Below are 12,047 nucleotides of genomic sequence, written 5' to 3'. Positions count from 1 at the left end.
TGATTTAGCATACATTAATAAAATACAAAAAAATAAGTAAGCAATGTACGTGGCTGTTTAATTATAATCATGTTTTTTTAGGGCTTCTTTGTTAGATATTTGAGGTTTTTGTTCTGATTGAGATTGTGACACGATGATGACTACTTTACCACTATTTTGACAATTTTGACCACTATGTTTGGTTTTTTCACGCATAGTTGTCAACAAATGGAACTTGATGCGGCTGTCATACAAGTGAGAGGTTTAGCGCTATTAAACCAGGTTCAATTCACCATTTTCTACATAAAAAAATGTCTGTACCAAGTCAGGAATATGACAGTTGTACTCTATTCGTTAGGTTTTCCTCTTAGTTCAGTATTTTTGTGATATTACTTTTTGCCATAGCTATGTAGAATTAATCATCATCCTAACTATAGTTTTGGCACTTAATCTATAGTTCACTCAATATGGGAATGAAATAGTGTTTCAACCATATGAACCCAAACGACATCCAATTGCACAAAAGGCAACACAGAAAAAACATTACACAGTTACTAAATGATTGGGCATCATGCACATATTACTCCTAATTTAACGCAGTTAGGTCTTGGATGGAATTTGTCTCATTGCCAATCTTATTTATACGCTGTGGTAACATTCAACATGTTTTATTGACAAACATATTGATATCGTATCCAATTGAATATTCCTAAAGCCGTTTCATTTAAAAACTTTAAACAATGATCATAGGTCACCAATATGAATTGGTTGATCGAATAATATATTTTGTCAAGTGTCCTTACTTTTTAGAATTATTTAAAAAAGACGATCCAATTATCTACATGAATGACCGAATTATTGAAATTTACATGTTCTTGGACTTGCCTATTGCGTTGTGCTTAAGTAAGACTGGTTTGACAGGTGATACATCATATAAAAGGGAATCGATGAAGCATAACCAGAGCGGGCCCCCTTTTAGGCAGTCAGTAGGCCCTCACTTATGAAAATTTCTGGATCCGCCACTGATCTGTTATCCCAATGCACTTTGTGTGCCAAACTGTTTTCTTTCATTACTAGTATTTGTCTTCTGTGAGTTCACCTTGGTAAATAAACTATCATTATATCATCTTTTTGTCACATAACGGAAACTAAAGATATTCTTAAAGGCCTCTAGATCTAATTTTAAATATCAGGCATGATGAAATAAAGTCAACCACCTTTATATCATGGAGATGTTGTTTTGTAGGTGTTGTACTTGATCATAAGATATATTTCCGTATTCGTTATCTAATTTAGTTGCACTTGAATTCCATGTCTTCTAACCCGAACAGGTTTAAAATTGTGAGTGAACAATAGAAGGCCTCGTTGTAGTCTATTGTAATATATCAGAAATTATTGCATGCTTTTAGTTTTTCAATTTTGAAGAATGGAAATAAATGTTAGATTGATTATTGCGGTTGTTAGAAAATATGCATACCGACATATGTAAATAATTATAGAATACGAATTCCCTTTTTGCGGTACTCAACCGGTCGTATTATTCGCAATAAAACAAATCTCACAATAATTCTGAATTTACAGGATATGAATTCCTTTTGTCTTTGTCTACAATCATACCATATATAATAAGAATGTTCTTATCCCGGGCATACAAACAATGCCGTATTTGGCAAAACCTTTTCAACTTTTGATCTTCAGTGCTGTACAACTTTGTACTTTTTTCACTTTCAAACTTTTATATCTGGGCGTCACTGGTGAGGGTTGTGTGGACAAGACGCGTTTTTGGCGTATTGAATTTTAAACCTGATGCCTTTTGTTATCTATTGATCATGTTTTTCTTTGTCTAATGTGTTCTCCTATTTAATTGTATTGTAGTCTTGTAATATTATGTTGTCATTTCAATGTTATATTTAACTTTGCCATTAAAGTGCGAGGTTTGGCATGCCATAAAACCAGGTTCAACCCACCACTTTTATTCCCCTTTAAAAGTGTCCTGTACCAAGTCAGGAAGATGGCCATTGTTATAATATTGTTCGTTTCTGTGTGTGTTGCATTTTAACGTTGAGTCGTTTGTGTTTTCTCTTATTATTGAGATATTGAGATAAGACGTGGCACGGTACTTGTCTATCCCAAATTCACATATTTGGTTTTGATGTTATATTTGTTTTTCTCGTGGTGTTTTGTCTGTTGCTTGGTCCGTTTCTGTGTGTGTTGCGTTTCGATGTTGTGTCGTTGTTCTCCTCTTATATTTAATGCGTTTCCCTCGGTTTTAGTTTGTTACCCCGATTATGTTTTTTGTCCATGGATTTATGAGTTTTGGACAGCGGTATACTACTGTTGCCTTTATTTCTCCCATTTATCTGTTTATTTATTTTATTGTAACCCTGTCGTGTAATGTTGTCATTTTGATGTTATAGTTAACACTGCCATTAAAGCGGGATGTTTGGCATGCCACAAAACTAGGTTCAACCCACCAGTCAGGAAAATTACCATTGTTCCATTATAGTTCGTTTCTGTGTGTGTTACATTTCGGTTTTGTGTCTCTGTTGTGTCGTAGTTCTCTTATGTATTTGATATGTTTCGCTCAGTTTTAGTTTGTAACCCGGATTTGTTTTTTCTCTATCGATTAATGAATTTTGAACAGCGGTATACTACTGTTGCCTTTATTTATTTGTCTTCATTTGTATTGTTGGACAATTGACGTTTTCCATGCATCTTTTTTGGCAATTTGGTGCCAAACTAAGTTCTTTTTATTGTAAATCGTAGTTGATGCCCCCTTCAACAAATTACGTGACTTGATAACCTGACTTCAAAACCGAACGGTTGTATAGTTATTAGTGATCATATTAGGCATCCTGATTGATTAATTAGTATTTCTTTGATAACAATATCAAAATTGATTCATACACATATACCAAATGATGCCTTTTTGTCTTTGAGTTGTTTGGTCCTTTGTGATTTCACCACATCATTATGACTTATTTGATATATTATTTTAATTATCCTTGGATGTTCTATCATTAAAAGGTTTATTAAATTCAGCTACCTAAATTTACTTAAACTCTTAAAAACATTCTTGTCAATCAACATTTAAATTTATAACAAAAAACTGTTCATCTTGGTAATCACGTGATATTTAATAACATAACATGTAAACAAATGCGTAGTTCACTATATCACCAGGTTAGTAGATAGTCACATGGAGTTTGTTTATTAACATGACCTAAATACACATGTACTTCTTATCAAGTTTATCATGCCATTATTGCCTGTATGTGGAACAGTTCAATGACACTTTATAAACTTTAAATTTATAGATAAATTAAGGTAATGTTTATATAAATATGATGAAAGTTTTTTTTCATTTAAATTTTGGTTCATATATTAAAAACCTTTTTTTTTAGTTTATGACTACATGAAATAATCAAACTAGCTTAGAAAAGGGATGCATTACTCGTAATTATGTCATAAAATCATCATAGGTACCAAGCGGAAATTTTGTACACACGCACCTTTCGTTCATTTGACTTATATTATGTCAACCACGATTACTGCCCACTTTCCTATACGTCTTATTTTTTTTCAATGTAATGTAACTTGTTATTTGAATTTTCAAAAATAAATTATAGCAAATCGGGATTCTAAGCGTTTTATTAAGTAGCCATACAATTAACATATCCGTTAGAATAGTCTGTGGATACATTATGCACATTGTACAAGTTATATTGGTTTATATGTCTTGGTTCTCTCTTCGGTTAGGGGTTATTGCAATTCCGATTATTTCGACTCCGTTTTCTACCTGCAAATCAGTAATAGTATATAGTGTTCTACTTTAATATTTGAATACGGCTATTAAAGGGGCGCTAGCTGTCAAATTCATGTTCACCGATTTGACTCCAATTATCATATTTGATCTATAACAATATGTTAAACCTTTATCTAAATTATAATAAGTCTAAAATAAACAATTTACTGGGCATGTTCTCGATATCATGTAGCTTTTTTTCGTGTGTGGTTTGCCTATACTTCATCTAATTTACTATAGCGTTGATCTTCGAAGACCTCCGATGGTCGTATGAACGATATATAAATAAATATAGATATAAATAGATAGATAGCGAACTCGTGCAATAGGATTTTTCTATGTTTATTTCATGTTAATCATCTTTTTTTACCTGTATAAGCCTGATATTGTGTGGGTCGAGTAAGTTAATAATTCATCATTAATGTTTCTTAGCTTATTTTGACAAAATTGAACCATTACTGCCTGTTAAAAGCGGAATATTTATTGTTTCACCATTTCACTTTAATGAATGATCAGTCAAAACAAATTATAATTTAGATTGTTTATATATTTCGAAGCTAGTGCCCCTTTAAATGAAAAAAAAACCAATTTCAAAGCTCGTGTTCCATGATAGTGAAGTTAAATCTTTACTTTTAGGTTAAGTGATAACACATCTTTGTTAGTCTCTGTTAAGTTTATTCACTTTGTTTCTGGTTTCGTGTCGAATTAGAGCTCGACATAATATCTAGATGTCTTTTGTCGATTTTCTTTGCTTTCTTATTGAAATTCACTCCATGTTTATATTTTTGGTTTTAAGGGCAAAAGTGCAAAAAATCTAGCTGCTTGACACCACTATAGGACATGAGAAGTATTACAATAATATTCATTGAACGTGTTAAAGGTGCTGGGATAACCTTTAAATAATTATCAAAAGTACCAGGATTATAATTTTATACGCCAGACGCTCGTTTCGTCTACATAAGACTCATCAGTGACGCTCAAATCAAAAAAGTTAAAAAGCCAAACAAATACAAAGTTGAAGAGCATTGAGGACCCAAAATTCCCAAAAGTTGTGCCAAATACGGCTAAGATAATCTACTCCTAGGGTAAGAAAATCCTGAGTTTTTCGCAAAAATTCAATGTTTTGTAAACAGAAAATTTCTAAAAATGACCATATAATTGATATTCATGTCAACACCGAAGTACTGACTACTGGGCTGGTGATACCCTCGGGGACGAAACGTCCACCAGCAGTGGCATTACACATCGTTAAACGTAGAATTAACATTTTCATAATTTTCTCTCATGTTTTTACTTTTTTACTTTTTAGTCGCTTGATATTATAATGTCTTTCTTATTTTGTTTGGTTGTTCCGTCCTTTTAATATGATGAAGTAATAATCTAATGCTACCTATAAATATAATATACGAAGCCTTGATCCTTCCCGTTAAATGGGGTTTGAATAAGTGCCAATGTTTGTTTGTATTTAATGCACCAAATGTGGGTTCATTCGCTTCATAAGGGTGCAAAAACTACCAGCTATTATAGCATAGTAATAATATCTGCAGCATGCATCACTTCATAACTAATGTGCATGAAATATAATTATAAGATTTAGATAAAGAACACACATTTATATAATAATACTTGCACTTCAATAAGTTTAATCGGATCATAGTACAAATGTATGTGTAACCAAACACCCAGTCTTTGTGAAATAAGTATTAGAAAGTGCATCAGGTAAGGTTCAATCATAACGATTATTTTAACCATCCAACCACTAGACAGTGCTTTAGGATTAGGTTAATAAAAACAATATTTTTACAAATCCACCATTTAGAAAGTGCCTCAGGTTAGGTTTAATTAAAACGACAATTTTACCCATCCACTCATTTAAAAGTGCAACAGATTAGGTCTGATTAAAACTATAGCGTTCTTGGGTTTGTTTGTACTATGTTCCAGTCACGTGGTGTTGTCATATTAGCGGTATTTGTAGCATTGCTATATAAGCTGGAGATTTGGCTAGCAATAAAACCAATCCTTCATTTGTACTTAGATATCATGTACAATGTCAGGAATAAGGCAGCTGTTATCAGGCTCTTCGTTTCTATAGACCTTGGTGTTTGATTTTGTTATAGTTTAGAGTTTCTGATGTTCCGTTGTTTTTCTCTTAAAGTTGATGTGTTTTCCTCGGGTTTAGTTTGCTACCCGGATTTATTCTTGTTCAATCAATTTATAACTTTTGAACAGCAGTATATAGTACTGTTGTTAGATCTGTTTTGGAATTCTTTAACATTTTATATATTTTGAATACTGTATCCATGTGTATAGTGCATTGCTGATAAAGTTATTTACTGCATGCCAAACACAATGACATTGATATTATACATATGCCAAAATAGGTGCAGTTCCTGGTAGACTCACTTATATTATGTTTGTACAAATAAGATGCAAATGACTCGGGTAGAGATCACCGTTGACAGTTTTGACTGTTCAATCAATGCCAGAGATATTTAATTCAAATATTATATTTCTGACCAATAATCTGACATTGATATGTGTTTTGAGATTCTTATCATATGTATGACAAACTAACTCTCAATCCACGGAAAACTAGTAGCAGGGAATCAATTTTACTTAAACTATTTAACGCCAGTGAGGTCAGATCATTGTCTAGTACAACTAACAAGCGGGCGATAGCAAATAAAGCAACAGTAGTATACCGCTGTTCAAAAGTCTTAATCGATACTGAGAAAACAAATCCGGGTTACAAACTAAAAATGAGGGAAACAAATCAACTATAAGAGGAAAGAACGGAACAACAGCACTCAAACACAAATCCAACATACACATATACGGATTGTAAGATAACAACTGCCATACTCCTGACTTGGTAAAGGACCTTATGTTTGTGTATAAAAAAAATCCTTTCACAGTTTAATCGAAGAGGGAAATTTAATAAACAAAATAGAATAACAGAACCCATTAATGGATACTTACCTGCCAACAGAGTTTAAAATAAAGCTCGGAATAAAACTAGTTTCATCATCATCTGGACATTATATCAGCTGTGTTTGACGCATAAGTTTCATGTATTTACCCAATAGATGAATATATAAAACACTCAGCCATATCTGAATGCTATATCAAAGATATGGATTAACGAAGGAAATACACAATGCAATATTAATTCTAATTTATTTGTGATTACACAATTTTGTTTTTCCTTAATTAAGAATAATCAGTTCGTCAATTGCTTCACACAGTATTCCAACTGAGTCTCAACAATGTCATATCATTTTAGTCAGTTTCCGTCATAGTTTGAAAACTTGAACGAAGCGTATAATCACCAATACCGAACTTCAAGGTAAATTAACACATCTCTCTCAATTGAAATAATTGCTCTTCATGATCACTGCTGAATAAATCTTGTTTCTATCACGATATATCCATTTTCTCGGAACGTTTTCAGGGCTGTCCTAGATATTCTTTTAGGCTTAGTATTGCACAATTCTGAATAGAAAAGAAAATAGCGTTGTACATGTTGTAGTAGTTAAGTGTACCTTTTTAAAACATGTAATATATATATGAAAAAGGAAAAGTTTGAACAGGATCTTTGACCTCAGTATGAAAGAATTACTAGAAGGGCTGATTCTAGCCGACTCATTGTACGATATATATTAGGCATGGTGTCTTTTTAGTGTTATATTGTGACCAAACTTTATGCTTAAGATTAAAGAAAGAAACAAACGAAATAAAGTGTACCAACATCACTTTTATTCCCAAAAGATACCAATATAACCGTCGACATTGCGTTTTTCAAATAATTACAAGTAAAGGGCAATGAGTTGTTGTACTGTCATAAATAATTTAATGTATTATGGCTTCTCAAACTTCAGGGTGATGTTGTTTTCAGACATTTGAGAGGTAAGCAGAACTAGCTATAATAGTATCATACGTTGCCAGTTTTACACAGTTTCGTACATTGCTTTAAGGACATTTGATATATATATATATATATTCTTACAATACTTACAATGTCAGTGTGATTTCACGTGTATTCCTTGAGTACATAGAACATGTATAACATCTTCAGTATGTTTCGTCCGTTGCCACTAAACACAAGTTCCAAAGATTTATGGTGCTGTGAGTGCTCCTTGGTTGGTTCATTGAAATATGTGTCTGCAATGTTTCTGTACACTTCTCCAAGTCGACATGGTATTGGGGACTGGATCACAGATATTTCAGATTCAGAAAGATACCGACGTCTGAACTGGGTTAACTTTGTTTTGGACGCCATTTTGTTTGTTTTCTTTTAGTAAAGTGCAGTTATGATCCTCTCAGATTGACTTCCGTAATGTATACTGATATACAAAGCCAAATTATCAAGTTATTAAATAGAACACTTATCTGAAAAGTTACATGACCTTGACAAGGTCATGCTACTTATAATCGCCGTCATAATAAACTAAATTTAAACCTGCCAATTTCCTTTGTCATAATCTATTTAATATTCTGGATACCCGATCATATCTATTGAATTCAAATGAACCATGACGATATAGTTTCTATTTTAAATATAAGATTTAATAGACCTTATGTATTTCTATTATCCGAAATGAGTAATTAGTTGTAAGATTATAACGGGTATCGTTATTGTAATGCTGCCAAGTTTGTAATACGTTAATATAATTACAAGCTGTTTACAAGATTATTAAGTGATAATTGCTTTGTCATAAATATAAATGATAATGTTTTAAGACGCATATCATTATCATTTTGACACCACCGATAAATACAAAAGAGTCGGATCATTGGCACTTTTTCTGTCCACATTGAACTTTATTATGAGGATGAAATGTGTAACGCGGTTTAAGAACCGCAATCATGATAATTACTTATTACAAACTGCAAACGACTAAAGTTTAATATGCTATATTGACCGTTCTAAAGTTTAAAATTGAGAATGGAAATGGGGAATGTGTCAAAGTTACAACTACCCGACCAGAGAACAGACAACAGCAGAAGGTCACCAACAGGTCTTCAATGCAGCGAGAAATTCCCGCACCCGGAGGCGTCCTTCAGCTGGCCCCTAAACAAATATATATATACTTGTTCAGTGATAATGAACGCCATACTAAACTCCAAATTGTACACAAGAAACTAGAATTAAAAATAATACAAGACTAACAAACGCTAGCTGAATTACAGATCCGAAAACAGTTTAGATAAAAATCCCACATGGACACCGACAATATACAATGTAGTGTGACTTACACGTTACCACTAAACAAATGGAACTGGAACAGGTACACCTTTTTAAATCAGTACAACTAGCTGTGTGAAGTATGAAATGTATTCATCAGCAACAATACAATTGAAATTCAGCTTAAATGTATCAAAACAGGATGAAAATCAATATTAGCACTGCAACAGTTTAAAATGACAGTATCGGACCTTCTTAAAATCTGGGGTGAACTCCGATGTTCCGGTATGGAAAACTGACAACATACATTATTGATATTGCATAAACACGTTTGTATTGCACTAAACACTATATTAATGTAGTTCCGATTGTTTTTATTCCGAAGTTTGTTTGTTTTATTAAAAAAAAAATTGCTATTAATTTAATTTGGACCACATCTTCTGATAGGCTGAAAGTTTTTGTCTTTCAGTCCATACACATATTCATGTCATGTGACCGTGACGTTTTTCACGTTTAAAAAAAAAATTAGATTAGAAGGAATGGTAGTTTTTCTGTCTATTCGTAGCCTAAAAAATGTCGTGCGTACTTTTAAATTATGCAGCTTATTCAGTGTGCACCACATTTATGATGCTATTTCATTTAAGACAGAAAAGATATTATAGGCATTCTATTAGTATTCGAGCAAAGTGGATACGACACAATTAAAAATACAATATGCAAAAATATATACGCGGAAAGCGAAGCATAGAAATTGTTTTTTTCCAGCGATGGCGACAGCGATAGCGTCAACAATTGAAACGTTTTCTGCCTAAGCTAGTTATATAGGAAATACTCGTGATAGATTATTGATATTTGATATAAATAAAGGCAACAGTAATATGTACCGCTGTTCGAAATTCATATATCGATTCAGAAAAAAAAACCAAATCTGGGTTATAAACTAAAACTTAGAGAAACACATCAAATATAAGAGGAGAACTACGACACAACAGAAACACAACATTAAAATGTAACACACATAGAAACGAACAATAATATAACAATGGCCATTTCCTTTAAAGTTGCATTACTATTGTAGTAGGTGGTTTTCTATGCGTTAATGAATAACACCAACAAGAGCTAAGGGTTCTGATGCTTTATTGTACCAGTATGTAAATAACAAGTCTGAAATAGCAATTATACAACATATATAAATAACAAGCTATTTCATATAACATAAATATATATACGTTTACGAATATCACAGGTTATATAATACAGAAATATAATAAATAGTATAGTTGAAAGTTATTAACTAAGTAGCAAGTAAAATGTATTGCAAGTAGAAAATGTTCAATGTTTACATTCTATGAAATTGACATCGGGTGTCACGTGTACTTTTACAAATGCTTGACCTTTGAATATACACTAAATCGGATTGTGATACGTAATTTACGTGTATCTGTGTATTTGTATTAAATACTGGTTTACCTTACAAACGGTATATAATAAATGTTACATCTACATTTATTAATAATGACTTCATTAAAATATATAATACGTATAATAATTAACTACATAATATCATACAACAATCATAAAGTTGCAAATATAATAATCATAAAGACTTATGATGTCAATATTATCGATTCATTAAAAGCTCCAAATTAACGGGAGGTAATTCATGTTAACAATACAATATAAACAAAGTTAAACTATAAATAAATATACTCTTACCACTTGTGGAGTGAGTTGTACTGATACGGTTAACGGCACATCATATAAACATCACACAATCATGTGTTTTACATAATTACATTACATGGAGTCCTGAAATCAAAATACGAACATAAATACTCGGACTCTAATTATAAAAATATACAACGTAACAAATATTCTTTACGCATTCATATTTGTACTTGATAAAAACTATTTACTACAAAACTATAACTTTATATAAATGGAAACACTTTTCCGTCTTTCACTTAATAAGCCGTCCTTTATAAAATATAGACTATTCATGACAATAATCAAATAGTAATGTACGCAAATTAACAATACAATTCTACCGTGGCAAATAAACCGTAGATTATAAAATCATATACTTCTAGCTTAATAAAATACTATCATGTACATCTCGTGTTCTTGTGTTACATACATGCGATATGAGGAGAACGTTACAAAGCAAAATAGAAACTTTACTAAAATATCATTTACGTGAAAAATATAAATAATGTTAATAAAGAAGTAACTTACAGTATTCTATAATAATGTTGTCCAAAATATATAAGGTTTACAAGTAAACTATGTGGTCAAGATAAACAGACATAAATTCAATGGACTGTCATGGCTATCGTCCCGTGGAAATGTACAGGTACAAAACAAAGGAAATTAAACTTGACCGCGAAAATATTAACAGCCAATCAAATACAATGATTCATTGGCAAGTAAATCCCTAATGAATATTCATAGAAAATAACGTGAATATTACTATACATAAAAATAAGGTTTGCAAGTAATAATTTAAACTGAATATACAATATTCAAAATATGTAATTAAGCTTTATAATAAATATAGTAATTAAATAAATAATTTTTACAATATATAAAATGATCATAAAAATCACTCTACTACATTCTCCCCGCTGTAGGAAAATGACTTCCACGTCATTCCGGTCTGTTTCCCCCTTCACTGAAGGTTGACGTCCTCGGCAAGCCATTAACCAGTTCGCATGATGTCGAGTATGGTTCTTGACAATTCAATCTCTAAGCCTTTAAATCTTCCTTTTCTTGCTTCAGACTCCAACCAGTGAATCCTCATTAATCATGCTAGACAAGTCTGAACAGATACGTTTTCACATTTTTCTAAAAAGTTAAAAGCTTTGTTCATTTTGTAGATTACAGGTATGCTGTTCTAGAAAGTTGCAAAAAGCTTTGTCAAATAGTGTTTTTGGTATGGCTTTAGATATGTACATCAACAGTTGATATAGATAACGATACCATAATAGAGACAATGGGGTGATATGAAAACTGGTATTATATAGTGATATTGTAACGGATTTATCAACACCGACTGTCCCTACCGTGGAGTACGTTTCG

General features: G+C 32.0%; 2 long non-coding RNA genes across 2 annotated transcripts; both read right to left on the bottom strand.

The window, feature by feature from the left end:
- Nucleotides 1-6,944: 6,944 nt before the first annotated feature.
- LOC143074252 (uncharacterized) lies at nt 6,945-8,467 on the bottom strand. Its single transcript, XR_012977755.1, has 2 exons — nt 7,800-8,467; nt 6,945-7,276 (listed from the first exon to the last, which is right to left on the bottom strand). It is a non-coding gene; the product is annotated as an uncharacterized LOC143074252 (long non-coding RNA).
- Nucleotides 8,468-10,041: 1,574 nt separating this feature from the next.
- On the bottom strand, nt 10,042-11,519 carry LOC143074251 (uncharacterized). The gene is made up of 3 exons (XR_012977754.1): nt 11,205-11,519; nt 10,686-10,778; nt 10,042-10,133 (listed from the first exon to the last, which is right to left on the bottom strand). It is a non-coding gene; the product is annotated as an uncharacterized LOC143074251 (long non-coding RNA).
- Nucleotides 11,520-12,047: the final 528 nt, after the last annotated feature.

This window comes from Mytilus galloprovincialis, chromosome 5 (genome assembly GCF_965363235.1).
Source record: "Mytilus galloprovincialis chromosome 5, xbMytGall1.hap1.1, whole genome shotgun sequence".
Classification (NCBI taxonomy): Eukaryota; Metazoa; Mollusca; class Bivalvia; order Mytilida; family Mytilidae; genus Mytilus; species Mytilus galloprovincialis.
This window is presented reverse-complemented; position numbering and strand designations above follow the sequence as displayed.